The 19,998-nt window shown below is 42.6% G+C and overlaps 1 long non-coding RNA gene across 3 annotated transcripts; it reads left to right on the top strand.

Moving 5' to 3' along the window:
* The first annotated feature begins 1,089 nt into the window (after positions 1 to 1,089).
* On the top strand, positions 1,090 to 16,904 carry LOC121649139. Of its 3 annotated transcripts, none has more exons than XR_006012070.1 (7): positions 1,090 to 3,556; positions 3,827 to 4,141; positions 6,638 to 8,462; positions 10,953 to 12,190; positions 12,461 to 12,779; positions 15,260 to 16,493; positions 16,764 to 16,904. It is a non-coding gene; the product is annotated as an uncharacterized LOC121649139 (long non-coding RNA). The 3 variants fall into 3 exon arrangements; XR_006012071.1 differs by having other exon boundaries at positions 6,638 to 7,875; positions 8,146 to 8,462; positions 15,260 to 16,784; XR_006012069.1 differs by having other exon boundaries at positions 15,260 to 16,784.
* Positions 16,905 to 19,998: the final 3,094 nt, after the last annotated feature.

Genomic DNA, 19,998 nt, shown 5'->3' with positions numbered 1-19,998 from the left:
CAAATACGTGATGTCCTCATAGAAGGAGGATGGGTTTCAGAAAAGGTAAACTCGTAAATGGCAGATACGATGAAATTTAAAGATACATGTGGGTCGGGAAAATTCATGAATCTTAAATTTACAACGATTTTTATTATTTTTTTAAGGTTTTATTTTGTTTGTTGTATAATTCTATAAAAATATAAATGGTTATTTACTTATATAAATCTTATAAATCTTCCAGTGAGCCATAAATCACGTATTTTTATATACAATTTACATTTACTGAAACAAAGCAGCGAGCCTGTGTGAGGACGCAGACTTTCTTTCAAACATGAAGTCCGGAGCAACACGAGAGGAGACGCAGCTGAAAACTAAACACTACTAAACACCGCTGCCCTCTCTCTGTGAGTGGAAATAGTTTGTGTATAAATAAATATGATTTATAAACTTACTGGAAAAGAATGTATGTAATTATATTTTTCATTAAATTGGATACACAAAAACAGAATAAACCAAAAATAATTTTGTTTATAAAATTATGTGATTACTAATGCAAATATACATTTTTCTTTCCAAATTTGACCGAATAGAGAAGCACAAGTAAAAAGCTTATTGTTTAATGATGAACTGAAAATTTATTTCCGCTTCGTTTCTTAACTCGGTGGTAACTTCAAAGTAGTTCTGCACAAGTCAATAACTTTACCAGAGGCATGTAGATTCTTCTCGGTTAGGATTCAACACTTCACATTTTAAAAGAAACGAAGCTGCTGCTGCAGGAGACATCTTGTCCTAATCTTGGAGGAAAAGCGTCGCTGAAAGAGCCGCACCGACGCCGACATTCCCCATGCGCAAAATGTGAGCAGAGCCATGACGCCTTTGTGCCCGTATGAGTCAGAGCTGCATGTGTCTCCTCTGGTTTCGCTCCTGGCTTCATATTTGTTCTAAGAAACTCACGAGTTTCTTGTTCTAATCTAATTCTGTATGATTCCTATACTCACTGGAAGATTATATATATATATATATATATATATATATATATATATATATATATATATATATATATATATATATATATATATATATAGTCGCTGCATCTGAATGTCAGCGGACACAGCTGCGTCTCATCTGAATTCAGTCATGGCTTTGAGGGAAGGCACGGGCTGGTTCTCGGTATTAGTGTCGCCATAAAGAAGATCGCATTGATCTCCCGGTGCAGCCTCCAGCGTCGCTGGGACCGTGGATCGCTGGTGTTTACCGTGAGGCGCTCTGAGTAGCAGGAAGTGGATTAAACCGGTGTTGTCAGCTCCGTTTGTCCGTGTGAGCTGGCGGTGATGCTGGGGCCGTGTGTGTGCATTACACGAAAAATAAAAGTAATAATAATAATAATAATAATAATAATAATAATAATAAAACTTAATAATATAAAGTTAGGAAATTAAAGGTTCGTGAATGCTTTTTTTGTTGAATTGATAAACAAGAAAAACACTTAAATTGTTTTCATTTTTGTTTTATTCGACATTGAAAATGTTTGCTGGTCGGCTTCTTCAGCTGCTTTAAGTGCTACCTTCAGACCGTCGTCGGTGAAGTATATTTCACTTTTGTCTCAGTTTCATATATTGTTGTGTATTTGCTGTTTCTCTGAGGCAGGCATGCATTGGGTCACGTCTTTGCCCACGATTAGTCGGTGGCACGTTGCTGACAGCGCTCGTTGTTAAGGAGAACCGACTGGGTGCGTGAAAGCCTGCGTCGTCGAGTTGAACGATGAGATTTTTCCAAGTTAATTTTAAGCCACCAGCACTTTAACCGCACAAACAAACAGAGCTGACAACGCCGGTTTTATTAGTTTCCTGTTACTCAGAGCGGCTGACGGTGAACATCAGCAATCCACGACCCCAGCGCCGCTGCCAGCTCCACAGACCCAGTGCCCCCAGCGCCGCCGCCAGCGCCACGACCCCAGCGCCGCCGCCAGCTCCACACACCCAGTGCCCCCAGCGCCGCCGCCAGCTCCACACACCCAGTGCCCCCAGCGCCGCCGCCAGCTCCACACACCCAGCGCCGCTGCCAGCTCCACACACCCAGCGTTGCTGGAGGCTGCAGTGGAAGGTCAATGGGAGTCCCCGTACGATGACAGAAATATCGAGATCCAGCCCGTGCCTTCTCTCAAAGACCAAATATACACGAAGCCATGAGCGAAGACGCAGCTGTGTCCGCTGAAGTTCAGCGACTCTTCTTTCCATTGTTCCAGAAATGTTGTTGTTGTTGGAGTTGTTGTTGGTTACAGCCAGTCTCAGCAAGTTAAACTGCTTTATTCTCTTTCTCTCCACAACTGCCTTTAGAATCTGCTCAGCACCCACTATTTATGTGTTTGGAGAGGCCTGCCCACAAGTTTTGGCATACCAGTCACCGCTACGCTGTGGAGGATTTCATCGCTTTCAGCTTCGCTCGTCCCGACATGGAGGATGTCTTCGGTCCTCACCCCATCGTAGATTTCTTCGTCTTTGCCCACGATTAGTCGGTGGCACGTTGCTGACAGCGCTCGTTGTTAAGGAGAACCGACTGGGTGCGTGAAAGCCTGCGTCGTCGAGTTGAACGATGAGATCTTTCCAAGTTCATTTTAAGCCACCAGCACTTTAACCGCACAAACAAACAGAGCTGACAACGCCGGTTTTATTAGTTTCCTGTTACTCAGAGTCCTCACGGTGAACATCAGCAATCCACGACCCCAGCGCCGCTGCCAGCTCCACACACCCAGTGCCCCCATGCAGCGCCGCCGACAGCGCCGCTGCCAGCTTCACGGCCCCAGCGTCGCTGCAGTGGAAGGTCAATGGGAGTCCCCGTACGATGACAGAAATGTCGAGAACCAGCCCGTGCCTTCCCTCAAAGACCAAATATACACGAAGCCATGAGCGAAGACGCAGCTGTGTCCACTGAAGTTCAGCGACTCTTCTTTCCATTGTTCCAGAAATGTTAATGTTGGGGAGTTGTTGTTGGTTGTTCGGTCCTCCCTACAGGGAGGATGTCTTCACAACGTGGATTTCTTGGTTTCTAGCTTCGGTCCTCCCCCCGACATGGAAGATGTCTTCGGTCCTCCCCACAACGTGGATTTATTTCTTGGTTTCTAGCTTCGGTCCTCCCCCCGACATGGAGGGTGTATGTCTTCGGTCCTTCCCAAAACGTGGATTTCCTCGGTCCTCCCGACATGGAGAATTTCTTTGGTCTTCCCCACATGGTTTGAACCGCTCTCCTGCCAAGCCTCGAACCTGCGACCTTCTTGCTGTGAGACTGCAGTGCTAACCACCACCCCACCGTGCAGCCCATGTTGAAGCGTGAAGCAGTAAGTAGTAAATCCTAATCGAGAGGACTCCGCATGCCGCTGGTAAATTGACTCTGTGAGAAAGCCCTACAGGTCAAGGTTCAACAGCACCCTCTGCTGGCGAGAAGAAGAATGATGTCTGGACAGGATGGGGCTTGTTCAGCCACACTGACAAGCCGCAGACTAGTTGCAAGTAGACTGTACGAAGCTGCGTGGACTTTCTGTGTGTTTTCCCAGTTAAATGTGCGTTCTTGAAGAAATGTAAGTGCTTTCCACTTCTGAGTTATGGATAAGTTGTTCATTATTCCAATTCATGTTACTGTGGTTTACATTTGATGCTGGTAATGCTGTTAGGACATTTTTTTTTGCTCCTTGCTGCTTGTTAATGATAGAATTTGCACTGTTTCAACCCCCAATACTGTGTCTACGCTATCATACACTTATAAAGCAGTTTCTTTGTAATGTTTATTGATTTAACTGCTGAATATTATGTTGAACATTTTGTAATACATTTTATTATTTTCATTTCAGACCACACACACACACACACAGAGAGAGAGAGAGAGACACGTATACCAGTATCCTGTACAACAATGTTAAACCTCACAAGTTCTATTAAAGAAGAAGAAAACAGATCTCTCTCTCCAAGTGCCATGATTCTCTGACCGGAATCATAGTCCATAATCTGCCGCCTCAACCAGCATTCCTATTATTTGAGACTCGTCCCCTCAAATAGACTCACTTACAGAAGAATCAGAAGGTAAAAGTTCTCCCACCGAGAAGGAAAGAGTTTCACAAAAATATGCCCTACCAACGAGTCTGTACAAGAAACGTCCGTGAAAGCAGGTGAAGACACTGAAATCCATTTTCAGTTTGGAACAAAATAAAAATGATAACTTTTTACTTGTTGTTCTGTTCTTGTTCAGTCAGTCAATGAGAAACATGAAAACCCTACATTCAGTATTTGTATTTATTAATCTTATCTCTATGTAAATTCCTAAACAATTTTATTTATTTAAGTTGATTCTTTCTTTATGTAGGTATAGATTTCATGAAAAATATAAATGCACACATCCTATTCAAATTTTCCAGTGAGTGTATAAATGATAAATATTCACACACAGATATATGTGATTATATAGCAGAGATGAGCAAATAAATAAATAAATAAAAAAATAAAAATGGGTCTGTGTGTGTGGGTGGTGGGGGGGAATTAAATAGAATAGAATTTTATGATCATACATATTTTTTATTAATATACATATTTTTCCATACATGATGCAGATATAAATATAATCATTAATTAAAAAACTATGTGGGTCAGGAAAATTCACGAATCTTAAATGTATACACTGATTTTATTATTTTTTAAGGTTTTATTTTGTTTGTTGTATAATTCTATAAAAATATAAGTGGTTATTTACTTATATAAATCTTATAAATCTTCCAGTGAGCCATGAATCACGTATTTTTATATACAATTTACATTTACTGAACAAAGCAGCGAGCCTGTGTGAGGACGCAGACTTTCTTTCAAACATGAAGTCCGGAGCAACACGAGAGGAGACGCAGCTGAAAACGCTGCTGTTGCAGCGCTAAACACCGCTGCAACAGCGGTAGGACTTCGCTGGTTTCTGTGTAGAAAGTCACGCTGCGACACAGCAGCTGTAAATTTCTTGGGTTTTACATGTTTAAGTCTGAGGAGAAACTCTGAGAACATGACACATTCACTCTATAAATGCATTTTGTTTTTTACTAAAAAAAAAAAAAAAAAAAAAAAAAAACATCTGCAATTTGTATGAACGGAGACAGAGAAAAAGATGCTACTCCGAGACTACAACTGTCACAGCTACATGTGTCTCCTCTGGTTTCGCTCCTGTCTTCATATTTGTTCTAAAAAACTCACGAGTTTCTTGTCGAGATTTGCGTCCTCAGACAGGCTCGCTGCGACGTCACAGTGAGTTTAAATCTAATTCTGTATGATTCCTATACTCACTGGAAGACTTATATATATATATATATATATATATATATATATAGAGAGAGAGAGAGAGAGAGAGAGAGAGAGAGAGAGAGAGAGAGAGAGAGAGAGAGAGTCGCTGCATCTGAATGTCAGCTGCGTCTCATCTGAATTCAGTCATGGCTTTGAGGGAAGGCACGGGCTGGTTCTCGGTATTAGTGTCGCCATAAAGAAGATCGCATTGATCTCCCGGTGCAGCCTCCAGCGTCGCTGGGACCGTGGATCGCTGGTGTTCACCGTGAGGCGCTCTGAGTAGCAGGAAGTGGATTAAACCGGTGTTGTCAGCTCCGTTTGTCCGTGTGAGCTGGCGGTGATGCTGGGGCCGTGTGTGTGCATTACACGAAAAATAAAAGTAATAATAATAATAATAATAATAATAATAATAATAATAATAAAACTTAATAATATAAAGTTAGGAAATTAAAGGTTCGTGAATGCTTTTTTTGTTGAATTGATAAACAAGAAAAACACTTAAATTGTTTTCATTTTTGTTTTATTCGACATTGAAAATGTTTGCTGGTCGGCTTCTTCAGCTGCTTTAAGTGCTACCTTCAGACCGTCGTCGGTGAAGTATATTTCACTTTTGTCTCAGTTTCATATATTGTTGTGTATTTGCTGTTTCTCTGAGGCAGGCATGCATTGGGTCACGTCTTTGCCCACGATTAGTCGGTGGCACGTTGCTGACAGCGCTCGTTGTTAAGGAGAACCGACTGGGTGCGTGAAAGCCTGCGTCGTCGAGTTGAACGATGAGATTTTTCCAAGTTAATTTTAAGCCACCAGCACTTTAACCGCACAAACAAACAGAGCTGACAACGCCGGTTTTATTAGTTTCCTGTTACTCAGAGCGGCTGACGGTGAACATCAGCAATCCACGACCCCAGCGCCGCTGCCAGCTCCACAGACCCAGTGCCCCCAGCGCCGCCGCCAGCGCCACGACCCCAGCGCCGCCGCCAGCTCCACACACCCAGTGCCCCCAGCGCCGCCGCCAGCTCCACACACCCAGTGCCCCCAGCGCCGCCGCCAGCTCCACACACCCAGCGCCGCTGCCAGCTCCACGGCCCCAGCGTTGCTGGAGGCTGCAGTGGAAGGTCAATGGGAGTCCCCGTACGATGACAGAAATATCGAGATCCAGCCCGTGCTTTCCCTCAAAGACCAAATATACACGAAGCCATGAGCGAAGACGCAGCTGTGTCCGCTGAAGTTCAGCGACTCTTCTTTCCATTGTTCCAGAAATGTTGTTGTTGTTGGAGTTGTTGTTGGTTACAGTCCAGTCTCAGCAAGTTAAACTGCTTTATTCTCTTTCTCTCCACAACTGCCTTTAGAATCTGCTCAGCACCCACTATTTATGTGTTTGGAGAGGCCTGCCCACAAGTTTTGGCATACCAGTCACCGCTACGCTGTGGAGGATTTCATCGCTTTCAGCTTCGCTCGTCCCGACATGGAGGATGTCTTCGGTCCTCACCCCATCGTAGATTTCTTCGTCTTTGCCCACGATTAGTCGGTGGCACGTTGCTGACAGCGCTCGTTGTTAAGGAGAACCGACTGGGTGCGTGAAAGCCTGCGTCGTCGAGTTGAACGATGAGATCTTTCCAAGTTCATTTTAAGCCACCAGCACTTTAACCGCACAAACAAACAGAGCTGACAACGCCGGTTTTATTAGTTTCCTGTTACTCAGAGTCCTCACGGTGAACATCAGCAATCCACGACCCCAGCGCCGCTGCCAGCTCCACACACCCAGTGCCCCCATGCAGCGCCGCCGACAGCGCCGCTGCCAGCTTCACGGCCCCAGCGTCGCTGCAGTGGAAGGTCAATGGGAGTCCCCGTACGATGACAGAAATGTCGAGAACCAGCCCGTGCCTTCCCTCAAAGACCAAATATACACGAAGCCATGAGCGAAGACGCAGCTGTGTCCACTGAAGTTCAGCGACTCTTCTTTCCATTGTTCCAGAAATGTTAATGTTGGGGAGTTGTTGTTGGTTGTTCGGTCCTCCCTACAGGGAGGATGTCTTCACAACGTGGATTTCTTCGTTTCTAGCTTCGGTCCTCCCCCCGACATGGAAGATGTCTTCGGTCCTCCCCACAACGTGGATTTATTTCTTGGTTTCTAGCTTCGGTCCTCCCCCCGACATGGAGGGTGTATGTCTTCGGTCCTTCCCAAAACGTGGATTTCCTCGGTCCTCCCGACATGGAGAATTTCTTTGGTCTTCCCCACATGGTTTGAACCGCTCTCCTGCCAAGCCTCGAACCTGCGACCTTCTTGCTGTGAGACTGCAGTGCTAACCACCACCCCACCGTGCAGCCCATGTTGAAGCGTGAAGCAGTAAGTAGTAAATCCTAATCGAGAGGACTCCGCATGCCGCTGGTAAATTGACTCTGTGAGAAAGCCCTACAGGTCAAGGTTCAACAGCACCCTCTGCTGGCGAGAAGAAGAATGATGTCTGGACAGGATGGGGCTTGTTCAGCCACACTGACAAGCCGCAGACTAGTTGCAAGTAGACTGTACGAAGCTGCGTGGACTTTCTGTGTGTTTTCCCAGTTAAATGTGCGTTCTTGAAGAAATGTAAGTGCTTTCCACTTCTGAGTTATGGATAAGTTGTTCATTATTCCAATTCATGTTACTGTGGTTTACATTTGATGCTGGTAATGCTGTTAGGACATTTTTTTTTGCTCCTTGCTGCTTGTTAATGATAGAATTTGCACTGTTTCAACCCCCAATACTGTGTCTACGCTATCATACACTTATAAAGCAGTTTCTTTGTAATGTTTATTGATTTAACTGCTGAATATTATGTTGAACATTTTGTAATACATTTTATTATTTTCATTTCAGACCACACACACACACACACAGAGAGAGAGAGAGAGAGACACGTATACCAGTATCCTGTACAACAATGTTAAACCTCACAAGTTCTATTAAAGAAGAAGAAAACAGATCTCTCTCTCCAAGTGCCATGATTCTCTGACCGGAATCATAGTCCATAATCTGCCGCCTCAACCAGCATTCCTATTATTTGAGACTCGTCCCCTCAAATAGACTCACTTACAGAAGAATCAGAAGGTAAAAGTTCTCCCACCGAGAAGGAAAGAGTTTCACAAAAATATGCCCTACCAACGAGTCTGTACAAGAAACGTCCGTGAAAGCAGGTGAAGACACTGAAATCCATTTTCAGTTTGGAACAAAATAAAAATGATAACTTTTTACTTGTTGTTCTGTTCTTGTTCAGTCAGTCAATGAGAAACATGAAAACCCTACATTCAGTATTTGTATTTATTAATCTTATCTCTATGTAAATTCCTAAACAATTTTATTTATTTAAGTTGATTCTTTCTTTATGTAGGTATAGATTTCATGAAAAATATAAATGCACACATCCTATTCAAATTTTCCAGTGAGTGTATAAATGATAAATATTCACACACAGATATATGTGATTATATAGCAGAGATGAGCAAATAAATAAATAAATAAAAAAAATAAAAATGGGTCTGTGTGTGTGGGTGGTGGGGGGGAATTAAATAGAATAGAATTTTATGATCATACATATTTTTTATTAATATACATATTTTTCCATACATGATGCAGATATAAATATAATCATTAATTAAAAAACTATGTGGGTCAGGAAAATTCACGAATCTTAAATGTATACACTGATTTTATTATTTTTTAAGGTTTTATTTTGTTTGTTGTATAATTCTATAAAAATATAAGTGGTTATTTACTTATATAAATCTTATAAATCTTCCAGTGAGCCATGAATCACGTATTTTTATATACAATTTACATTTACTGAACAAAGCAGCGAGCCTGTGTGAGGACGCAGACTTTCTTTCAAACATGAAGTCCGGAGCAACACGAGAGGAGACGCAGCTGAAAACGCTGCTGTTGCAGCGCTAAACACCGCTGCAACAGCGGTAGGACTTCGCTGGTTTCTGTGTAGAAAGTCACGCTGCGACACAGCAGCTGTAAATTTCTTGGGTTTTACATGTTTAAGTCTGAGGAGAAACTCTGAGAACATGACACATTCACTCTATAAATGCATTTTGTTTTTTACTAAAAAAAAAAAAAAAAAAAAAAAAAAACATCTGCAATTTGTATGAACGGAGACAGAGAAAAAGATGCTACTCCGAGACTACAACTGTCACAGCTACATGTGTCTCCTCTGGTTTCGCTCCTGTCTTCATATTTGTTCTAAAAAACTCACGAGTTTCTTGTCGAGATTTGCGTCCTCAGACAGGCTCGCTGCGACGTCACAGTGAGTTTAAATCTAATTCTGTATGATTCCTATACTCACTGGAAGACTTATATATATATATATATATATATATATATATATATATATATAGAGAGAGAGAGAGAGAGAGAGAGAGAGAGAGAGAGAGAGAGAGAGAGAGTCGCTGCATCTGAATGTCAGCTGCGTCTCATCTGAATTCAGTCATGGCTTTGAGGGAAGGCACGGGCTGGTTCTCGGTATTAGTGTCGCCATAAAGAAGATCGCATTGATCTCCCGGTGCAGCCTCCAGCGTCGCTGGGACCGTGGATCGCTGGTGTTCACCGTGAGGCGCTCTGAGTAGCAGGAAGTGGATTAAACCGGTGTTGTCAGCTCCGTTTGTCCGTGTGAGCTGGCGGTGATGCTGGGGCCGTGTGTGTGCATTACACGAAAAATAAAAGTAATAATAATAATAATAATAATAATAATAATAATAAAACTTAATAATATAAAGTTAGGAAATTAAAGGTTCGTGAATGCTTTTTTTGTTGAATTGATAAACAAGAAAAACACTTAAATTGTTTTCATTTTTGTTTTATTCGACATTGAAAATGTTTGCTGGTCGGCTTCTTCAGCTGCTTTAAGTGCTACCTTCAGACCGTCGTCGGTGAAGTATATTTCACTTTTGTCTCAGTTTCATATATTGTTGTGTATTTGCTGTTTCTCTGAGGCAGGCATGCATTGGGTCACGTCTTTGCCCACGATTAGTCGGTGGCACGTTGCTGACAGCGCTCGTTGTTAAGGAGAACCGACTGGGTGCGTGAAAGCCTGCGTCGTCGAGTTGAACGATGAGATTTTTCCAAGTTAATTTTAAGCCACCAGCACTTTAACCGCACAAACAAACAGAGCTGACAACGCCGGTTTTATTAGTTTCCTGTTACTCAGAGCGGCTGACGGTGAACATCAGCAATCCACGACCCCAGCGCCGCTGCCAGCTCCACAGACCCAGTGCCCCCAGCGCCGCCGCCAGCGCCACGACCCCAGCGCCGCCGCCAGCTCCACACACCCAGTGCCCCCAGCGCCGCCGCCAGCTCCACACACCCAGTGCCCCCAGCGCCGCCGCCAGCTCCACACACCCAGCGCCGCTGCCAGCTCCACGGCCCCAGCGTTGCTGGAGGCTGCAGTGGAAGGTCAATGGGAGTCCCCGTACGATGACAGAAATATCGAGATCCAGCCCGTGCTTTCCCTCAAAGACCAAATATACACGAAGCCATGAGCGAAGACGCAGCTGTGTCCGCTGAAGTTCAGCGACTCTTCTTTCCATTGTTCCAGAAATGTTGTTGTTGTTGGAGTTGTTGTTGGTTACAGTCAGTCTCAGCAAGTTAAACTGCTTTATTCTCTTTCTCTCCACAACTGCCTTTAGAATCTGCTCAGCACCCACTATTTATGTGTTTGGAGAGGCCTGCCCACAAGTTTTGGCATACCAGTCACCGCTACGCTGTGGAGGATTTCATCGCTTTCAGCTTCGCTCGTCCCGACATGGAGGATGTCTTCGGTCCTCACCCCATCGTAGATTTCTTCGTCTTTGCCCACGATTAGTCGGTGGCACGTTGCTGACAGCGCTCGTTGTTAAGGAGAACCGACTGGGTGCGTGAAAGCCTGCGTCGTCGAGTTGAACGATGAGATCTTTCCAAGTTCATTTTAAGCCACCAGCACTTTAACCGCACAAACAAACAGAGCTGACAACGCCGGTTTTATTAGTTTCCTGTTACTCAGAGTCCTCACGGTGAACATCAGCAATCCACGACCCCAGCGCCGCTGCCAGCTCCACAGACCCAGTGCCCCCATGCAGCGCCGCCGACAGCGCCGCTGCCAGCTTCACGGCCCCAGCGTCGCTGCAGTGGAAGGTCAATGGGAGTCCCCGTACGATGACAGAAATGTCGAGAACCAGCCCGTGCCTTCCCTCAAAGACCAAATATACACGAAGCCATGAGCGAAGACGCAGCTGTGTCCACTGAAGTTCAGCGACTCTTCTTTCCATTGTTCCAGAAATGTTAATGTTGGGGAGTTGTTGTTGGTTGTTCGGTCCTCCCTACATGGAGGATGTCTTCACAACGTGGATTTCTTCGTTTCTAGCTTCGGTCCTCCCCCCGACATGGAAGATGTCTTCGGTCCTCCCCACAACGTGGATTTATTTCTTGGTTTCTAGCTTCGGTCCTCCCCCCGACATGGAGGGTGTATGTCTTCGGTCCTTCCCAAAACGTGGATTTCCTCGGTCCTCCCGACATGGAGAATTTCTTTGGTCTTCCCCACATGGTTTGAACTGCTCTCCTGCCAAGCCTCGAACCTGCGACCTTCTTGCTGTGAGACTGCAGTGCTAACCACCACCCCACCGTGCAGCCCATGTTGAAGCGTGAAGCAGTAAGTAGTAAATCCTAATCGAGAGGACTCCGCATGCCGCTGGTAAATTGACTCTGTGAGAAAGCCCTACAGGTCAAGGTTCAACAGCACCCTCTGCTGGCGAGAAGAAGAATGATGTCTGGACAGGATGGGGCTTGTTCAGCCACACTGACAAGCCGCAGACTAGTTGCAAGTAGACTGTACGAAGCTGCGTGGACTTTCTGTGTGTTTTCCCAGTTAAATGTGCGTTCTTGAAGAAATGTAAGTGCTTTCCACTTCTGAGTTATGGATAAGTTGTTCATTATTCCAATTCATGTTACTGTGGTTTACATTTGACGCTGGTAATGCTGTTAGGACATTTTTTTTTGCTCCTTGCTGCTTGTTAATGATAGAATTTGCACTGTTTCAACCCCCAATACTGTGTCTACGCTATCATACACTTATAAAGCAGTTTCTTTGTAATGTTTATTGATTTAACTGCTGAATATTATGTTGAACATTTTGTAATACATTTTATTATTTTCATTTCAGACCACACACACACACACACACAGAGAGAGAGAGAGAGAGACACGTATACCAGTATCCTGTACAACAATGTTAAACCTCACAAGTTCTATTAAAGAAGAAGAAAACAGATCTCTCTCTCCAAGTGCCATGATTCTCTGACCGGAATCATAGTCCATAATCTGCCGCCTCAACCAGCATTCCTATTATTTGAGACTCGTCCCCTCAAATAGACTCACTTACAGAAGAATCAGAAGGTAAAAGTTCTCCCACCGAGAAGGAAAGAGTTTCACAAAAATATGCCCTACCAACGAGTCTGTACAAGAAACGTCCGTGAAAGCAGGTGAAGACACTGAAATCCATTTTCAGTTTGGAACAAAATAAAAATGATAACTTTTTACTTGTTGTTCTGTTCTTGTTCAGTCAGTCAATGAGAAACATGAAAACCCTACATTCAGTATTTGTATTTATTAATCTTATCTCTATGTAAATTCCTAAACAATTTTATTTATTTAAGTTGATTCTTTCTTTATGTAGGTATAGATTTCATGAAAAATATAAATGCACACATCCTATTCAAATTTTCCAGTGAGTGTATAAATGATAAATATTCACACACAGATATATGTGATTATATAGCAGAGATGAGCAAATAAATAAATAAATAAATAAATAAAAATGGGTCTGTGTGTGTGGGTGGTGGGGGGGAATTAAATAGAATAGAATTTTATGATCATACATATTTTTTATTAATATACATATTTTTCCATACATGATGCAGATATAAATATAATCATTAATTAAAAAACTATGTGGGTCAGGAAAATTCACGAATCTTAAATGTATACACTGATTTTATTATTTTTTAAGGTTTTATTTTGTTTGTTGTATAATTCTATAAAAATATAAGTGGTTATTTACTTATATAAATCTTATAAATCTTCCAGTGAGCCATGAATCACGTATTTTTATATACAATTTACATTTACTGAACAAAGCAGCGAGCCTGTGTGAGGACGCAGACTTTCTTTCAAACATGAAGTCCGGAGCAACACGAGAGGAGACGCAGCTGAAAACGCTGCTGTTGCAGCGCTAAACACCGCTGCAACAGCGGTAGGACTTCGCTGGTTTCTGTGTAGAAAGTCACGCTGCGACACAGCAGCTGTAAATTTCTTGGGTTTTACATGTTTAAGTCTGAGGAGAAACTCTGAGAACATGACACATTCACTCTATAAATGCATTTTGTTTTTTACTAAAAAAAAAAAAAAAAAAAAAAAAAAAAATCTGCAATTTGTATGAACGGAGACAGAGAAAAAGATGCTACTCCGAGACTACAACTGTCACAGCTACATGTGTCTCCTCTGGTTTCGCTCCTGTCTTCATATTTGTTCTAAAAAACTCACGAGTTTCTTGTCGAGATTTGCGTCCTCAGACAGGCTCGCTGCGACGTCACAGTGAGTTTAAATCTAATTCTGTATGATTCCTATACTCACTGGAAGACTTATATATATATATATATATATATATATATATATATATATAGAGAGAGAGAGAGAGAGAGAGAGAGAGAGAGAGAGAGAGAGAGAGTCGCTGCATCTGAATGTCAGCTGCGTCTCATCTGAATTCAGTCATGGCTTTGAGGGAAGGCACGGGCTGGTTCTCGGTATTAGTGTCGCCATAAAGAAGATCGCATTGATCTCCCGGTGCAGCCTCCAGCGTCGCTGGGACCGTGGATCGCTGGTGTTCACCGTGAGGCGCTCTGAGTAGCAGGAAGTGGATTAAACCGGTGTTGTCAGCTCCGTTTGTCCGTGTGAGCTGGCGGTGATGCTGGGGCCGTGTGTGTGCATTACACGAAAAATAAAAGTAATAATAATAATAATAATAATAATAATAATAAAACTTAATAATATAAAGTTAGGAAATTAAAGGTTCGTGAATGCTTTTTTTGTTGAATTGATAAACAAGAAAAACACTTAAATTGTTTTCATTTTTGTTTTATTCGACATTGAAAATGTTTGCTGGTCGGCTTCTTCAGCTGCTTTAAGTGCTACCTTCAGACCGTCGTCGGTGAAGTATATTTCACTTTTGTCTCAGTTTCATATATTGTTGTGTATTTGCTGTTTCTCTGAGGCAGGCATGCATTGGGTCACGTCTTTGCCCACGATTAGTCGGTGGCACGTTGCTGACAGCGCTCGTTGTTAAGGAGAACCGACTGGGTGCGTGAAAGCCTGCGTCGTCGAGTTGAACGATGAGATTTTTCCAAGTTAATTTTAAGCCACCAGCACTTTAACCGCACAAACAAACAGAGCTGACAACGCCGGTTTTATTAGTTTCCTGTTACTCAGAGCGGCTGACGGTGAACATCAGCAATCCACGACCCCAGCGCCGCTGCCAGCTCCACAGACCCAGTGCCCCCAGCGCCGCCGCCAGCGCCACGACCCCAGCGCCGCCGCCAGCTCCACACACCCAGTGCCCCCAGCGCCGCCGCCAGCTCCACACACCCAGTGCCCCCAGCGCCGCCGCCAGCTCCACACACCCAGCGCCGCTGCCAGCTCCACGGCCCCAGCGTTGCTGGAGGCTGCAGTGGAAGGTCAATGGGAGTCCCCGTACGATGACAGAAATATCGAGATCCAGCCCGTGCTTTCCCTCAAAGACCAAATATACACGAAGCCATGAGCGAAGACGCAGCTGTGTCCGCTGAAGTTCAGCGACTCTTCTTTCCATTGTTCCAGAAATGTTGTTGTTGTTGGAGTTGTTGTTGGTTACAGTCAGTCTCAGCAAGTTAAACTGCTTTATTCTCTTTCTCTCCACAACTGCCTTTAGAATCTGCTCAGCACCCACTATTTATGTGTTTGGAGAGGCCTGCCCACAAGTTTTGGCATACCAGTCACCGCTACGCTGTGGAGGATTTCATCGCTTTCAGCTTCGCTCGTCCCGACATGGAGGATGTCTTCGGTCCTCACCCCATCGTAGATTTCTTCGTCTTTGCCCACGATTAGTCGGTGGCACGTTGCTGACAGCGCTCGTTGTTAAGGAGAACCGACTGGGTGCGTGAAAGCCTGCGTCGTCGAGTTGAACGATGAGATCTTTCCAAGTTCATTTTAAGCCACCAGCACTTTAACCGCACAAACAAACAGAGCTGACAACGCCGGTTTTATTAGTTTCCTGTTACTCAGAGTCCTCACGGTGAACATCAGCAATCCACGACCCCAGCGCCGCTGCCAGCTCCACACACCCAGTGCCCCCATGCAGCGCCGCCGACAGCGCCGCTGCCAGCTTCACGGCCCCAGCGTCGCTGCAGTGGAAGGTCAATGGGAGTCCCCGTACGATGACAGAAATGTCGAGAACCAGCCCGTGCCTTCCCTCAAAGACCAAATATACACGAAGCCATGAGCGAAGACGCAGCTGTGTCCACTGAAGTTCAGCGACTCTTCTTTCCATTGTTCCAGAAATGTTAATGTTGGGGAGTTGTTGTTGGTTGTTCGGTCCTCCCTACATGGAGGATGTCTTCACAACGTGGATTTCTTCGTTTCTAGCTTCGGTCCTCCCCCCGACATGGAAGATGTCTTCGGTCCTCCCCACAACGTGGATTTATTTCTTGGTTTCTAGCTTCGGTCCTCCCCCCGACATGGAGGGTGTATGTCTTCGGTCCTTCCCAAAACGTGGATTTCCTCGGTCCTCCCGACATGGAGAATTTCTTTGGTCTTCCCCACATGGTTTGGCTCTCCTGCCAAGCCTCGAACCTGCGACCTTCTTGCTGTGAGACTGCAGTGCTAACCACCACCCCACCGTGCAGCCCATGTTGAAGCGTGAAGCAGTAAGTAGTAAATCCTAATCGAGAGGACTCTGCATGCCGCTGGTAAAATGACTCTGTGAGAAAGCCCTGCAGGTCAAGGTTCAACAGCACCCTCTGCTGGCGAGAAGAAGAATGATGTCTGGACAGGATGGGGCTTGTTCAGCCACACTGACAAGCCGCAGACTAGTTGCAAGTAGACTGTACGAAGCTGCGTGGACTTTCTGTGTGTTTTCCCAGTTAAATGTGCGTTCTTGAAGAAATGTAAGTGCTTTCCACTTCTGAGTTATGGATAAGTTGTTCATTATTCCAATTCATGTTACTGTGGTTTACATTTGATGCTGGTAATGCTGTTAGGACATTTTTTTTTGCTCCTTGCTGCTTGTTAATGATAGAATTTGCACTGTTTCAACCCCCAATACTGTGTCTACGCTATCATACACTTATAAAGCAGTTTCTTTGTAATGTTTATTGATTTAACTGCTGAATATTATGTTGAACATTTTGTAATACATTTTATTATTTTCATTTCAGACCACACACACACACACACAGAGAGAGAGAGAGAGAGACACGTATACCAGTATCCTGTACAACAATGTTAAACCTCACAAGTTCTATTAAAGAAGAAGAAAACAGATCTCTCTCTCCAAGTGCCATGATTCTCTGACCGGAATCATAGTCCATAATCTGCCGCCTCAACCAGCATTCCTATTATTTGAGACTCGTCCCCTCAAATAGACTCACTTACAGAAGAATCAGAAGGTAAAAGTTCTCCCACCGAGAAGGAAAGAGTTTCACAAAAATATGCCCTACCAACGAGTCTGTACAAGAAACGTCCGTGAAAGCAGGTGAAGAAACTGAAATCCATTTTCAGTTTGGAACAAAATAAAAATGATAACTTTTTACTTGTTGTTCTGTTCTTGTTCAGTCAGTCAATGAGAAACATGAAAACCCTACATTCAGTATTTGTATTTATTAATCTTATCTCTATGTAAATTCCTAAACAATTTTATTTATTTAAGTTGATTCTTTCTTTATGTAGGTATAGATTTCATGAAAAATATAAATGCACACATCCTATTCAAATTTTCCAGTGAGTGTATAAATGATAAATATTCACACACAGATATATGTGATTATATAGCAGAGATGAGCAAATAAATAAATAAATAAATAAATAAAAAAATAAAAATGGGTCTGTGTGTGTGGGTGGTGGGGGGGAATTAAATAGAATAGAATTTTATGATCATACATATTTTTTATTAATATACATATTTTTCCATACATGATGCAGATATAAATATAATCATTAATTAAAAAACTATGTGGGTCAGGAAAATTCACGAATCTTAAATGTATACACTGATTTTATTATTTTTTAAGGTTTTATTTTGTTTGTTGTATAATTCTATAAAAATATAAGTGGTTATTTACTTATATAAATCTTATAAATCTTCCAGTGAGCCATGAATCACGTATTTTTATATACAATTTACATTTACTGAACAAAGCAGCGAGCCTGTGTGAGGACGCAGACTTTCTTTCAAACATGAAGTCCGGAGCAACACGAGAGGAGACGCAGCTGAAAACGCTGCTGGACGCAGCGCTAAACACCGCTGCCCTCTCTCTGTGAGTGGAAATAGTTTGTGTATAAATAAATGATTTACATGTTCTGGGTTTGTATTTCAGAGCGTTTCACACTCAGACATGGTTTTGTTCTCTCCTCACACTCAACACGTCTCTGCTTGTCTTTAAAAATGATCTCAAACCTGTTTTTACTCTCAACCCTGATGCTGTGTGGAAAAACTTAACTCTCTGTGGACTTGATGCACTAGTACAATGTTTGAATGTAAAAGTCAGGAGGGAAGCTCTAACGTTTAAAAAAACAATTCTCTTGATTAAACACATAATATAATCTGAAATAGCTCTGCCATCAAAGGTTAGCACAACTTCTGATTTCTTAGAGCGAAGAGAAGAGCATTTATTCCTGTCTGAACAAAGTTTTGAGGAAAGTCTCCTGTTTATAAAATAAAAGTATTACAGTGTCCAAAATGTCGTTGTCCATACTGACCATAAACACACCATCTGGTTTGTGGGTCATCATCTAAAACTTCTGATGTTTTTCTCTTTTTCTCATCTGTTCCTCTGGAAGAGAAGTCTGCATCAGCAGCTCTCATCTGTCCATCTCTTTCAGCTTTTTACTGGACAGACCCACAAACCCATCATGGGCTTTATCAACCAATAGAAAAGAAAGACGTGGAGGTGGTCCAGGTGATTGTCATGTTCAAGGAGAGTTGGCCTGGCTGTATTTATACACTGAAAAAAGAAATTTGAGGTTTAATTCTTCAAACATCTCAGTGGGTTTTCCATCATAAGCAGCAACCATATTGTTGTTAGCTGTTATATGATGACATTAAACATGAGTTTGCATCAAGAAATAGAGGAGTGAGACTGTAAAGTGAGTTAGTTGAGGTGTTGTTGAAGCCTTTAATAACATCAACATGCAGAAAGTTTCCACTTTTGGAATCACAATAAATAGATCAAATAAAGAGGAAATCAAGAGTCTCTGATTGTAATACTCTGCAGTAGTTATTAATTGTTCTGTCTGCGTCGCTTCAGTTTACAAACTAACTTGTTTTCATGTTGATTATTTATATTTAGCATACCAAAAACATTCTTCTATTCAATATCTTATTTAAATGATATTTTATGTTGTATAACTTGCTTGTTTCAGTTATATTTGATGTTTTCTTTCTGCTTGACAGAAAGGAAACCTTGAATACATGCATGCAGCTTCTGTGTAAGTGGATAAAATTAGTTGTGAAAATGACTGTGATACAAGGGGGCTCCAGCTAAAATAGGACACCAAATTGCTCAGAGCCCATTCTGTGTTCTAGAAAGCAGCTGGAGATGATCTGAGCTTTGTGACATGGAGCATTATCCTGCTGGAAGTAGCCAAGATGCTGCACTGTGGTCATAAAGGGATGGACACGGTCAGCAATAATACTCAGGTAGACTGTGGTGGTTAAACCAGGTCACATTAGACCCCAAAAAGAATAGTTGTGGCTTTGCCGCAGCTATGGGACCTTAATCAACTAAATGAAGGTGTTGATAAATTCAAGACTAATGAGGGGTTCTTTACAGATGCATCATTTCACCTGCAGGTTGTACATGTTAGGATTAACGACCTCAGGAGAAATTCCCTCACATTTGACCTCCTGAGACCCGAGTTTTAATTTGACCTGCATTAGAGATTTCTTATTTGGGGTTAGGAGGAACCAATAAATAGAATTTTATGATCATACATATTTTTATTAATATACATATTTTTCCATACATGATGCAGATATAAATATAATTGTTAATTAAAAAACAAAATCTCTTCTGACACCACCAAATGGCAGCCTTCCACAGGTTCCAGTTACACAGCTGGTGCAAGAACAACCAAATACGTGATGTCCTCATAGAAGGAGGATGGCTTTCAGAAAAGGTAAACACGTAAATGGCAGATACGATGAAATTTAAAGATACATGTGGGTCGGGAAAATTCATGAATCTTAAATTTAAAACGATTTTCATTATTTTTTTAAGGTTTTATTTTGTTTGTTGTATAATTCTATAAAAATATAAATGGTTATTTACTTATATAAAACTTATAAATCTTCCAGTGAGCCATGAATCACGTATTTTTATATACAATTTACATTTACTGAAACAAAGCAGCGAGCCTGTGTGAGGACGCAGACTTTCTTTCAAACATGAAGTC

Source organism: Melanotaenia boesemani, chromosome 2 (assembly GCF_017639745.1).
Source record: "Melanotaenia boesemani isolate fMelBoe1 chromosome 2, fMelBoe1.pri, whole genome shotgun sequence".
Classification (NCBI taxonomy): domain Eukaryota; kingdom Metazoa; phylum Chordata; class Actinopteri; order Atheriniformes; family Melanotaeniidae; genus Melanotaenia; species Melanotaenia boesemani.
The sequence above is the reverse complement of the archived record's forward strand: the minus strand, read 5'-3'. Positions and strand labels throughout refer to the sequence as shown.